Genomic DNA, 14,494 nt, shown 5'->3' with positions numbered 1-14,494 from the left:
ATAAAATTAACTGGTAGAAATCAAAAATGATGCCAGTTGGAGATGTTCCTATAAACCCATTAGCATTGCAGTGGTCCTTTAAGTGGACCACACAGCAATATAAATATTTAGGGTTCTTAGTCCTTAGAAGCAGAATTGTCTAAAAAACTTTATATCTATTTGCAGAAATAGGAGGGTTTGGAGTCTCTGATTTAGAGGCCTATTGTAGGTAGCACTTTTTAGTAGCACTTGAAAATAGTGGCAAGAGCCCCTTCAAATTCAGTTTACCTTTTATGGGTATAGATAAAGTGTTACTTCATTGTATCTCTGGCTGAAAGGCATTAAGCCACCTCACTGCCTTCACATCAAATTTGACCCGAATGCTATCATATTTGACTGCTGCTGGTTGAAAAAAATTTCAAGAAGTTAGCATTCATCAAAAAAATGCAGGTATTCAACCATAGGGCAAGAGGGGTTGAGCAACCTAGCCAATGAGTATGAGCTTGCATGAGAAACTGACAGGGGGGGATGCATTCATGGCTTTGCAATGAAAAAGTCAAGACAAATAAGTTTTAAAGTTAATTGGCCTAATGATTTCAGCTGCATAGAATTTTTTAAAAATGAATGAGACATTGACAGGATAATCCCCTTTTAATTACCAAACAATTACAACACAGCTAGAAAATTTGTAGGATGCTCAGGCTGGGTGTTGTTACTAAACAAAAGTAACAATGGCAGGTATTTTTCAGAAATGTACAATATGTAACAGTAATTTCAGAATTAAACATTTTTCATGGCTCATAAGATTATATGTATGACATGAGGGATAGTGGGGGATGATACAAGTGTGTATTGGGCCCCAAACAATAATGCTTGGACCCTGATTAGATACAGATAGGTATTAGAGATTAGTCAAGAAGAGCAAATCTGACTCATGTTATGGGTATGTCCAATTATCATGCCAGTTTGCTTAGACAACAAATTAATTTTACACTAGAATGTTCAGTGGTTTTTAATTCAATTACCTCAGTACTGTGGTACATTTCCTTTCTCCTAGAACCTCTCAAAAAGATGTAGAGGAATCTTAGTAATAGTGAAACAAATATTTTTCAAAAGTTGAAAGCAACAGCTGTGTCACAAATTGAGATATGGACTGTAGCAATATTAGGCCTTGGTTAAGAAAGAAAGAGTTGTTTTTCAATAGAGAAGAAACAAATGTGAAATATCACAACATTTGGTCTGAATCTGTGAATTTATTTAGATATTAACAATTGTGTATATTCATTTGTTTACAGTACGGAATTAGCTGGTTGTTTTGGAGATGAGTGGAAGGTTTTATGGATGGTCTTTAACTGGCCAGGAGAGATTGATTGATTGATTGATTGATTGTACGAATCTTAAAATGTTTCTTTTTTCCCAAACATACAGAAAAAGAACTTGGTGCACAGAAGGCCTTCTCAATTGACCTTGAAGATTTTCACGACATATAAAGAAGGTGACACCCTCTCAAGTATGTAGGATACAGACCAAATAAGGCTTTATCAGTCAAAATCAGCTCCTGAAATGATGCCCGTAAAATAATGGGCAGTCAATGCAGATGCCAAATATTATATAGCATTAGCAGGAACTTAAACTTCTTAGGAGGCATTCCATGCCATCTAGAGATGCCCAACATAGAACACATTATAGTAGTTGAATTTGGAAGTTATATGGATTTCAGTTGCTAGCAAAAAAATGGGCAGAAAAGAAACCTTGCCCAGGGCACTGCCATTCTCAGTACATTTTTCTCCTGTTCCCTTTGCAGCTGCTTACACTTGATTAATGATTTTGCATCCTATATTTTACCAACTCGCAACAACGTGCACATCTACTGCAGCAGCTTAACCTTCATAGCTCAAACACAGTGGGTTATAAATGATTACCTTGGCAACTTTGGGAAGCTTTATTCAATGAGCTATCAGGTACACAACATATTCGGGTGTAACATAAGTTTTTCAGAAATTGTATTCTCTCATTTGTCAATTGAACATTTCTATACTCTCATTCACTATGATAGTGGAGGGGAAATGCATATCAAAAAGAGAAACAAACCCTATTCATTCATGAAAGTGGCATCAAGAATTCATACATGGAAACATCATCAAAGAGCAGGTCCACAAATCATAATTGTTTAAAATTCCATCCTTTCTCTCGGGAGCCTAGGGTGGCTCAGATGGCTGTCCCACTGATGTCCTAACCATAGCTCCATGAAGTAAGGCTGCAAGAGTACGATCCCAGGCCACTCAATGAGATTTTTGGCAGAATGGTAATTTAAGCCTAGGTCCTAGTAGAACATTGCACCCCAGCAATCAATTTACCACTCAATGATTTACAGTTGAATATGTGAACTGCCTTGGCTGAAGAAATTTATTTAAAACTAGAAACAAAGCCGGAGGTGGGAAAAATACAACAGGCTCTAGAAAGGGGAGAGTGGGCAGGCAGGCATTCCCTCCTCCTCCAATACAAATCCTGGCCGATGAAGGGGTGGGGTGGGCATTGCCACCTGATACACCTGATCTCAGCAACATGAAGGGGTGATGGGTGGGCTTTGCTATCTGCTGCACATCTGATACAGGCTGGTAAAGGGGGGAAGGCATTGCCACCTGCTCCACTCCTGATTCCAGTCAGGTGAAGGGGAAACGGTCATTGCCTTCTGCTCTGTGCATGCTTACAGATGTGTGAAGGGGGGAAGGCATTACTGCCTGCTCCAAGCCTGATCCCAGCTGGGTGAAGGGGGGTGGGTATTGCTACCTCTTCCTTGCTGGGTGAAGGGAGGAGTGAGCACTACCTTCTGCTCCTCACCTGATCCTGACAGGAGAAGGTGGGTAGTGGGCTTTGCTACATGCTCCACTACTGATCCCAAATAGGTGAGGGGGGTAGGCATTGCCATCTGCTCTGCTCCTAATACCAGCAGGGTTAAGGCAGCGGCAGGTATTATCACCTGCTCTGCTCCTGATTCCAGCTCGCTGAAGGGGGAGTGGGCATTGCCACCTTCTCCGCTCCTAATACTACCTGGGTTAAGGTGGGGGTGGGCATTGCCACTTCTTCCACTCCTAATATCAGCTGGATTAAGGTGGGGGGTGAGCATTGCCACCTGTTACGCTCCTAGTATCTGCTGTGTTAAGGTGGGGGATGGGCATTGCCACCTGCTCCACTCCTAATACCAGATGGGCATTGTTCCATCAGATTGAACCGACTTGGTGATAAGCTATTGTACCATGTGTGACCTTTAAAATTAAAGACTAAGCCTGTGAGGAAGTGGAAATACAAAATGGGAATTGAGAATAATGGTGGCAATACACCCATTGGCTGTGTGATGGATGTAACATACACTCTCGATGCTCTTCAGCTGAAAAAGGAGACCCTGGACGGTCACTTTCATGATTCATTTGTAATGAAAAATATCCATTAAAGAGAAGAAATATTTACACATGAGCTTTTCACCAGTTGGACTGTGATTTGACTTTTTGTGAATCATCTATATTTAAGTATTTATATTAATTGGTATTATATCTCCTGACTACATTTTTGTAATCTGACTATTTAGTGGCTGATTTATGAATATGATGAATGGTTGTAATAATTTATTGCACATACTTAGCACTTAGCACTTTAAAGTTAAAAATAAATATAAAAAATAATTTTTAAAATAGTAGATACTTCAGCTTTACCTCTGGTTAGTACTTTATAGGAGTGGGTTAAGGAGGGGGGCAGGCATTGCCACCTACTCCACTCCTAATACCAGCTGGGTTAAGGTTGGGGGCGGGAATTGCTACCTGCTCCATTCTTAATCCCAGCTGGCTGAAGAGGGGTGGGAATTTCCACCTGCTCTGCTCCTAATACCAGCTGGGTTAAGCTGAGAGGTAGGCATTGCCACCTTCTCCGCTCCTAATACCGGCTGGGTAAAGATAGAGAGTGGGCATATTTACCTGCTCTGTTTCTGATCCTAGCTGCATGAAGGGAGGGTATTGCTACCTTCTCTACTCCTAATATCAGCTGGGTTAAGGTGAGGGGCAGTACTGCCACCTGCTCTGCTCCTAATAACGGCTGGGTTAAGGTAGAGAGTGGGCTTTGCCGCCTGCTCTGCTCCTGATCCAAGCTGGCTGCGGGGGGGGGAGTATTGCCACCTGTTCCGCTCCTAATATCAGCTGGGTTAGTGTAGGCGGTAAGCATTGACACCTGCTCTGCTCCTAATACCAGCTGGGTTAAGGTGGGGTACAGGCATTGCCACCTGCTCCACTACTAATGCCAGCTGTCTGAATGTAGCGGGCATTGCCACCTTCTCTAATACTAATACCAGCTGGGTTAAGGGGGTGGTGGACATTACCAATGTTTCCACTCCTAATACCAGCTGGCTGAAGGGGGGTGGGCATTGCCCCCTGCTCCGCTCCTAATATTAACTGGGCTAAGATGGGGAGTGGCCATTGACATCTACTTCATACATAATACCAGCTGGGTTCAGGCACAGGGAGGGCTTTGCCACCTGCTCTGCTTATGTTTTCTGCCTGGGCTTCCCACTATGGCATGTTTTCTAGAGCAATATGGTGAGTTACCTGTGCTTTCCTCTGTAGTAGCACCCTGTGGTGGTGCACTAGGATATAAAATGAGTCATCTGAAACACGCTTACTCAATTATATGGTAAGATGTCTATTATATGAATAGAAATGTATGCCAATAACAATATATATATATATATATAAAAGCAATTTAGTGGATGATTCCTGGCAGATATTCTCTTCTGAATTGTTTCTTGTCCAATGGACTTGAATGGATGTATAAACAGCAAAATTTATACCGCCATATCTGCACATATGCTTGTGTAAATGCATAAATGAATAAATAAATCTGTGAGAGGGAAAGTGGCATGGTATAGTCCAATCTTGTCAGATCTCAGAAGATAAGCAGGATCAATATTTAGATGGGGAACCATCAAGGAAGACTCTGCAGAGGAAGATAATAGCAAAACCACCTCTGCTTCTCATTTGCCTTGAAAGCCCCTTGCTGTGATTGCCAAAAGCCGGTTGCATCTTGACAGTACATGCATACATGTGTGTGCATGTGTGGTTATGTATATAACTTTAACCTTGTAATTGTGCCTTTGGGACTTGTCTTGGATATGTGTAATATATTTTGAATTACTATATTAATGTAGATCAATATGGGTAGCCATGTTAGTCTGTCTGTGGCAGTAGAAAAGAGCAAGAGTCCAGTAGCACCTATAAGACTAACACAATTTGAGGTAGGTTATGTACTTTTGAGAAACACAGCCCACTTCTTCAGATACTAATATTAATGTGTACAGATATTTTAATGTGTACAGTATAGTGCCAATATAGTGCCCTGACCTTGATAGCACAGGTGAGCCTGATCTCATCAGATCTCAGAAGCTAAGAAGGGTCAGCCTTGATTAGTAATTGGATGATACACCTCCAGAGAAGACTAGGGTTGCAGATGCAGGCAATGGCAAACCACCTCTGTTAGTCTCTTGCCATAAAACCCCCACCAGGGGTCACCATATGTCAACTCTGACTTGAGGGCTCTCTCCACCACATAGTGCCAATTAGAATTTTGTGATGTGAGTAAAAATATGGACACACGAAGGTGCCTTCCACTGATTTGAACCATTGGTCTATCAAGATCAGTATTGCCTCCTCAAACTGACTGTAGCTCCCCAAGTGATTTTCTTACTTAAAGATGCCAGGGACTGAACCTGGATCCTTCCTCATACAAAGCAGATATCCTGTTACTGAGGGCCAAGCTACACATGACGAATGACACTTGAACGGCAAGTGGATTGAGTGGAGGGCAAGTGAACAGGGAGAAATACACTTGCCGTTCAAGTGTCATTCGTCATGTGTAGCTTGGCCCTCAGCCACAGCTCCTCTACATACCACATCATTACAATATATGCTTCCACCCCTCTTTGCTCTGGTTCCACATGCACCTCCCCTTGGTATTGTCCTTACAATTTTACCCTTCCATGGAAGTTCTTCCTTAACACAAAGTTTGGTGGAAGGCAATTCAAAGCAACTGTTGTGGAGGAGGCAATTTGCAACAAGATAAAAGCACTGTGGTTTAAATACTTTATTTCTGCAGATTAGTGTGCAAGGCCTCATTGGGGGGAAGGCCTTGGTCAGTGATTAGATTTGCGTGAGAACACTTTTGAAGAGTCAGATCTGGTCCTAATAATCCTCTCATGACCTCTTATGATTCTACTTCCCAGCACCAATACCACACCTTTCTATTTCTCCCTGTGAATCATCACTCATTTTCCCCTCTACACTTCCTGAAAATGGTTATTCTAGAAAGGCGAGGAAGAAGGGGTGTATCAGGAAGAATCAGTACAGACTGCATTCCTCAGAATGCCAGGATCATCCATTAAGGATATAGCTTGTAAATTGCTCCAACCTAAGCACTGAAACCACAAGTCAGTAAAGAGACAAATGAGTTTCTGTGGTTATGGTTAGGTGCCAAAGAGAATTAGAGGCCTTCTAAAGAGGATAAAGGAATGCTAGAAGGTGATAACTCCTTCCCAGCAAGAACATGTACAACTGCAAGTTACTCTCAGAATCAATATCACAGGGCAATAGCTATTCAAATAGTACTCATGGAATATTTATAAAGATTCCGTTACATTCTTTCTCCCCGTTCCCACTTTTCAAAATGTAAAATTATAAATATTTATTTTCAAGCCACTCACAGCTTTTGGGATAAAGTGGGATGTACATTAATATTCATATCTTAGGCAACAGTGATTGCTTTAAGTGTTTGCGGAATATGGCTATGAATCCATAAACCAAATCCCTAGAACAGTTGGTTCAATTTTTCCTGGCACTCAGAATATAAGACATATGATAACAATCTTATGCAAAGGAAAACTCACAATTAACGCTATTTTAGCACATATCAGTATTCAAAGACAAATCTATTATCTGGCCATATTGGCTCAAATATTAGTATTAAAATCATTACCAAAACATAAAAACAACATGGAGGCATTAGAAGTTGAGTGAGCATCCAATCAGTTTCTCCATGGGGAGTCCTCATTGTGCTTGGTGCATGAGTGAGCAAAGGGAAGAGTGGAGCAAGTCATTGACACAGTCAGGCCTGGCAACTTTGCCATGCCTCAGAGTCAGGATGTACTCCCATGGTCAGATCTCTACCGAAGCAATCCAAACCGACTCTTGAAGCAGCACAATGAGAAGGATGCCATCATGCCCCTGGGGCCTGGCATGTGAGGAGCCAGTGGGCATAGCCTATAGCCCTTGTTGCCTTCCAGACCCGGAGAAATCCTGACCTTTGTGGTATACCACTCATTCTATGGGTGACACACCTGCTTGGAGCAACAAAGTACTTTCAACCAGCCCTTCCCAATGCACAGAATATCCCTCCAGAGGTAGGTTCTCAGAACTAACCATGGGGTTAATTAAACTTCTGCATTTCTCCAAGACAATATACTCAGACTTCAACCACAGCCTGGCCATTCAATGTGGCCAGTTTCCTTTCCTTCTGGCACTCTTTGATCATTTCTACGTGCCTTGGTTTTCCACTGATTTATGCGGAGTCAAAAGAAAGTTACCAATTCCTGGATTTGCAGGCTGGAACCCAGGGCTTTGCTGTCCTCTTAGTGCAACTGTGTTGTTCAACTATGGCCATTTTCACACTGCTTACTGGCCACAGAACAACATGCCAAGCTCCTGGAATGACAGCACCTTCCTGGAGTGATTTCGCGCGAGAACAGCACGATGTTCCGTGGCCGGTAAGCAGTGTTAAAACAGCCCAAATACGTTGATTTGGTGCTTTAACTAAGAATTTTATTTATTTATGTTTTTATAAATTGCCTTTCTTGCTGAGACTCAGGGCAGGTTACACAGTGCAAATCAATGGCTGGTATATCCAGCAAACAATACAATGTAAGTAGTTAAGTAATCCCATGTTCAGGAAATGTTTTGGATTGCTAAAATTTGAAAACAAGCATAGAACTGAATACAGATATGAAACACTGCAGAAACAAAATGTAAATAATTTGACATGAACATATTAAATGATGCAGTCACTCTCAACGGGAGCATATCTACACCAACAGATAGCATCCAGTATTGTACTTTACAAGCCCTATTCCCTTATCAAGACATCTTTCTGATCCATTTCTTACAGGACAGATCTTGCATCACAGAACATAAACATGAGGGGGAAATGGAACTGGAGATCCTTCATACCCCATCAAGGGCACTTACGTGGCTCAGGAAGACTGACTCAAAATCTTCACACCCCCAGTCTGTTGTTGGTACATGGTTCAAGCAACATACTTACAGCCCTGAGCTAAGTCTTCCCATCAAAATTCAAAGGAAATGTGCTGGAGTTTCATGTCAGCAGCTGTACAGCCAATGACTTTTGGCATCCCTGCACATGCTTCACCAAAAGCATAAAGAAGCTGTAGCCAATAAAACTGTGATTGGTTTTAAACCACCACAATGTCAGTTCTCATCCCTCCCCCGCCTTCTCACCTACCTATCCCCGTTGTAGGCAAAAATAATGCTCTGCTCATAGAGTATAGATTTCCTACTCCCATTTGCTGCTGCAGCTGTCTGAGTTCCTTTAAAAGCTGTCTCTGGCAACTTGGAAGCATAGCCTGTGCTAAACACAGCACAAGGGGAAAGAACTCCGGAGAGACATAGCGTGTTCTCCCAGTTGCCCTCCATTGCCAGACCACATACTTTTTATTAGGTTTGCCACCTCCTATAATTGGAAATTTCTGGTGATTTGGGATACAGCCTGGAGAAGCCAGGGCTTGAGGAGGGGAGAGAACTCAATGGGTTATAATGCCATAGAGTCCACCCTCCAAAAGCAGCCATTTTTCTCCAGGGGATCTCTGTAGTCTGGATATCACTTGTAATTCCAGGAGATCTCCAAACTCCATTTGGAAGCTGGCAAGCCTACTTTTTATACCATCAATCAGTGTATATCAAGAGCAGCATCTCATGGGCTCACTTTGGTCTGTCAGTGTCAGAATGGGAACGGGAAAAGAACGTTGGGTCTGGAAGACAGTTGACAGGTTTCCATCCTAGGTACTGTCATTCATTTCTCCTTACATTGTCCTCTGCAGCCATGTGGAAAGGATACAGAGTACTGTCCTTACCTCACCAACACTTGTCTTTGGCACTCACTTTCTTCTCCTCCTTTTTTGGGGAGAAGCTTTCCCAGACTAACAGGAGGCTTCCTTCAAGGCCTACACTCCTCTATTGTAGCAACGAGAGATGGGCACGAACAGAAAAAAAAAATGAACATGATGTTCATTGTTCATTCCCATCCACAAACAGGTACTCACGAGCAACCACAAACATGGCCTTGTTCACGAACATGTTCATGGTTGGCTGTTCATGGGGGCCAGCAGGCTCTCCTACGGCCATCATCCAAGTCAAGATCCCTACTACACCACTCTCAGAAACCTCACCTGAGCAGGCAGGAGGAAAGGTACCAATAATAAATAATAGCTTGGCCCAGAGCCAGGCAGCAGCCCTGGAACTTGAAGGGGTAGATCCCTATCCCACCACACACAAAGAAAATTCAAGCTCCAATGCACTGTACTTGTCTCTCTCTCAAAATGCCAACAACAACTATCTCTCCCTCACTGTCTGCAAAACCAGAGCCGGGAGCCCCCCTCCCCCCTGCTCTTTGCTTCCTTGTAACAAATTTGGAGCTCCACACTTGAAAGGAAGACCTGTCTATCAAGCTAAATTGGGCTTAGATTGGGGTTTCCAGGGCAACAGCAGGAGTTCAGACAGAGTTCAGGCAGTCCCTGCCTCCAGTTGCCAAGGGAATTGATTTCAGGTGCCAGACTGTCTGGCTTAACGAACAGCAATGAATGAGGCTTGCAATGACCACCTGTTCGTTTAGAATGGGGCCTCATGAACAGCTTGTTAGCGAACAGCAGATTAGTCTGATAGTAGCTTTTTTTTGGTTTGTATTGCTGTTTGCGCCCATCTCTAGTAGCAACTACTCAAATAGCCTGCACGTTTCTTGGAGATCAGGCATTCAGGAGAAAGGGTGGAGGCACCATTCTATAGGTTTACTGATCTTAGTTTGGAAAGTTGTATCTATCATGATTTGAGAAATTGATTTATATCAGGAATTTATTAGTTGCCTTGAGTAATTTTGCAAAGATGGAATAGATATATTAAAATGAATACAGGTGGTCATTAATGAACATGTTGAGCCTGTTTTGGGGAAGGTTGTGGAATGTGTCGCATATGAGTGCATTTGAGCATCTTCTGGATAAACAGCATTAAGAGGGAATCCGGGATGTGCAAATCCTAAACAAGGAATTTTATTTTGCATCATGGATTGTAAAACTGAAACAATGCATTAAAAAGTTGCCATTCTCATGCATGCATGTATTATTTGTGAGACTGAGATGATTAGTTGAGAAAAGCAGGGAGTCAAATCAAACCTGAAACCAAAAACAATTCAGAGTATTTTCTTTAGTGAACCTTAATCTACCATCACTTGATTGCCTTCCGCCTGAAATACCACCCCCCAAACCCTAAAAGGGTAATTAGTTCAATGTAAATAGTTAAGTAATCAGTTGCTCTTTGTTAAGTAATCAGGAGGCTCTTTGATGAGGGCTCTTCACTGATCCCATTACATTTGGAGAAATTATATTTCTGGACAGAAGAGAAGAGGAGGAGAAAGAGAAATTGATACATAGGGCACCGAATGGGTAGTTCTCTTCATGCTTAAGCAGAGGTTTGTTAACCAACATGTCCAGCAAAAAAGAAATCAGTGAGGAGAATTCTTGATCTTGGACTAGAATCTTCTCATGCTAACCCAGGATTACACTTCCTCTTTTCATCCCCAATATCATAAATTCTGCCCCCATCCAATTTAGTTAGCCTTCTAGAAAGAAATGAAAGAGGGGTAGGGGAGTTGAATGGTAGGGGAGATTATATTTACAGAATAAAAAAGTTTTTATTTTAGTTTAACAAAGTCATCACCTTGATGATGTTAATTTAATGACAGAGGGGGAGAGAGAGAGAGAGAGAGAGAGAGAGAGATCATAATGACAAAGTCCTTTTAGGGTAAAGAAGTTATTTTTAATCATATCCTTACTGACTTCAATACAAACGTAGTTATATCTTACATTAAAATGAAAACATCGTCTGATCGACATAATTGAAAAATAAAGCCCAAAGCAGGGGCTCTTCCATGTGAAAGTATTAAATAGAGGTGGGCACAAACCAAAATATGAACCAAAATTCATCAGAACCAGGCCAGTTCATGGTTCATAATGAACCAGCGGTTCATCAGAGCCTGTTTCTGATGAACTGCCATGAACTTTTAGGCTGGTTCATTTGGTTTGTTTTTTGATTCATCACTGCAGACAGCCTGGCACCAATCAGTCAGTTTCCTAAGCAACAACGAGGATGGGGTTTCTTCAGCCCAGGAAGTGACCTTCTGCAACCCCTGAAGTGACATTTTCACGAACCAAATGAACCAGTTCGCAAACTGGGGCAAGTTCATAAAAGTTCATGGTTCATGAAACACGATGAACCATGAACAGCACAGTTTATTTTTTTCCTGATTCGTGCCCATCTCTAGTATTAAACTCTTCTTCAACAATGTACCAAATGAATACCAAGCAAAGCTACATTATTTCCTCTCATTAATTGATTTTACTGAGTTTCAAAATTCTAACTCAAACCAAGAAGAAAGAAGAAAATTTAGTCAGGAAAAAAAAAGCACAAGAATCTTTATAGCTTTAGTACAGTTTTACATATTCACATGCAATATAGCCTGTAGACCAAAGAGAGCTCCACTGTTGAGGCTAAAGTGTTCTGGCCTGGTAAGCTGCCAATGACAGATCACCTGGCAATGCTAACTTGTGTGGTGTATGAACATGATTAATTCTAGACTGCTTTATTTGTTTTATATATTTTTATGGCTTGCTTTTATTGGCTGTTTTTATGGGCATGCTTTTATTGACTTGGCTTTTCTGATTGATGTTTTATTGACTTTGTTGTATTGTCTAGTATGCTTTGTTTTGTTATATTATTTTAACTTGTGAGCTGCCTAAAGCAAGTCTAGAGAGGCGGCATACATATCTTCTAAATAAATCCTTTCTGTGTCTGAATGGATAATAAAAGTAATAACTTTAACTTTAACTTTAATTGAATTTTTATACCGCCCATCTCCCGAAGGACTCAGGGAGGTGTACAGCCAAAATAAAACATACAAATATAAAACAGTAAGAATATAAAATATAAACATATTAGATAATTTAGCTCAGAACAGGACAACTCAATTAAAACACATTTAGACCAGCCCCTAATAAATGTCATTGATGGATTAATTCTTCTATAATCCAATGCAGTCCATCCCCAGCAATAATATTTGTGAGGCAATTGTCCATATTATCAATTGGTAAGCAGAAAAATATAGAAGTTAGACAAAGAAGTCAGACCCCAAAAGGAGAAGGATGTATACATCAGGAGCAGAGAATTAAGGAGAGGGAAAGCTACATGTCTTCATGAACAAAACTACAACTTGCTCATTTTAGTAAGATTTTTTAGTCTTTCCGGACTAAACTGCCAACACATAATAAGTGCTTAAGCAAAATGAATTATTCTACACACTGTGCAGAATTCACATAATGTTTAGCTCATTACCTAATAACAACTGAAAACAGTTACATTTAATGAGTTGGAAGACAAGACAGTCAATAAAATATTTATGGACACAACCAGAACAAGTACAGTTCCTGCTCTCCCGTTCACTGTGATTAGTTGTCTAAAAGTTAAATGTGGGCAGTGAAACAAAAATGTATTGCTATTAGGGTAGCCAGTAGCCGTGCCACTTTTCTGTAAAGCAGGATTTGAATTGAATTAGGATGTTCTTCCTCAGGCGAAGTGTCAGACAAATAGAGGGAAAATCAGAAGCGTTTCATAGTAATTAAGTTTCTCAGTGGGGTTCTGCATACTCCTAAATGATCCTGATTTTCAATATTCTGCCATACCTAAATTTTGGGCCAAAGTAAATAAACTTCTCTGTGCTCCTCAAGATTTTGCTTAGGGAAAAGGCTAATAAAATATCTCACATCAGCAGTAACGTGTCAAGAGTTGGATCTATCTTGGGGCTACCCAAAGCTGATCTCCTGACAACTCAGCTACAAGATTTACCCCACCACTCCCAAAATAAAGACACCATACACAAAACTGGATTCAACCTGGATGAATTTATTAAACAGATCTGAGCATTATTAATGCCTGACCTGTAGTTTGAGAACCTATGTAATGGGCTGCCAGAGGCATGCCAGCATTAATGGGCAAATCCACCCTGGCTCTAAGCATGAGGCAGCCTTAATCAGCCAATTGCTTTTCATGGCCTGCATACTAATGCATGCCAAGAGAGGCTGACACTCCACCACCTTCCCCCCATGCTTTAAAACATGAGGGTTTGAATAGGTAAAATCTTAGCCTCAAAGGGACCCATCTCACCCCTTGACTGTAAGCCACGAGAAGCCAGTATGGGAAGCCGCCCCCCTCCATTTTAAAATGTGTCAAAATATATGACATTATCACTTAATTTAAGCAAATCCCCATATTGTTCCAGCCAATCCCAGTAGGGTCAAACCAGTCCTAACCAGTTCTAACTAGAAAAATCCAATCCCGGCAAGTGACAAAGTGAAGTGGGCAAAAAAGAACTCTTTCTCAGCCAATCTGAAAGAGTCCAAAAAAGTCCTCCTTAGCTGTGAAGAAACTAGCTATTCTCATCTTGCCAAATGGGCAGGTGGCCACCTCTGAAGAACAAGTACCATTACAGGGGAGGAGCAAGCTTATAAGATTTGCTTGATCTTTGCCCTTGATTGGGAGGGAGCTCCCCCTCCCCAGCAAGTTTAGCATCTTTCTTATTTGGAAAGGAGGTGAAACTAAAGCAGCTCCCAAGCCACTGAGGGAGGGAACTGATATTCCTACAAATAATTCTTGAAGATCACTAAAAGCTACTTCTGATATACCATTAGTAAGTTGCCAGAAAAGACTGCTAAGGAAATGTGGAATGTCTAATTAGACGTGACTACAAATGTCTATCTTAGAGAACTCTCACGATCCACTCTGTATTCCATGATCTCATCTACTTATGACTAGACATGGGCACGAACAGCATTATGAACAGAAAGAACCCACAAACAGCCCAATCTGCTTTTCGTGAACAAGCTCTTCATGATGCCCCATCCTAAACGAACAGGTGGTCATTGCAAGCCTCGTTCGTTACCTTCGGCAGCCGTTCGTCAAGCCAGACACTCTGGCACCTGCAATCACTCCGCTTGGCAACCGGAGGCAGGGACTGAACTCTGTCTGAACTCCTTCTGTCTTTCCTTCTGGCTTTAACCCTTCAAAGTACTTCCAGCGGAGAGTCCTGTTTTTGCCACTGTGAAGAGAAAATGACAGCCAACGGGGAGACCCGTGGATCATGCCTTTCC

Source organism: Eublepharis macularius, chromosome 7 (assembly GCF_028583425.1).
Source record: "Eublepharis macularius isolate TG4126 chromosome 7, MPM_Emac_v1.0, whole genome shotgun sequence".
In the NCBI taxonomy this organism is placed as follows: domain Eukaryota; kingdom Metazoa; phylum Chordata; class Lepidosauria; order Squamata; family Eublepharidae; genus Eublepharis; species Eublepharis macularius.
This window is presented reverse-complemented; position numbering follows the sequence as displayed.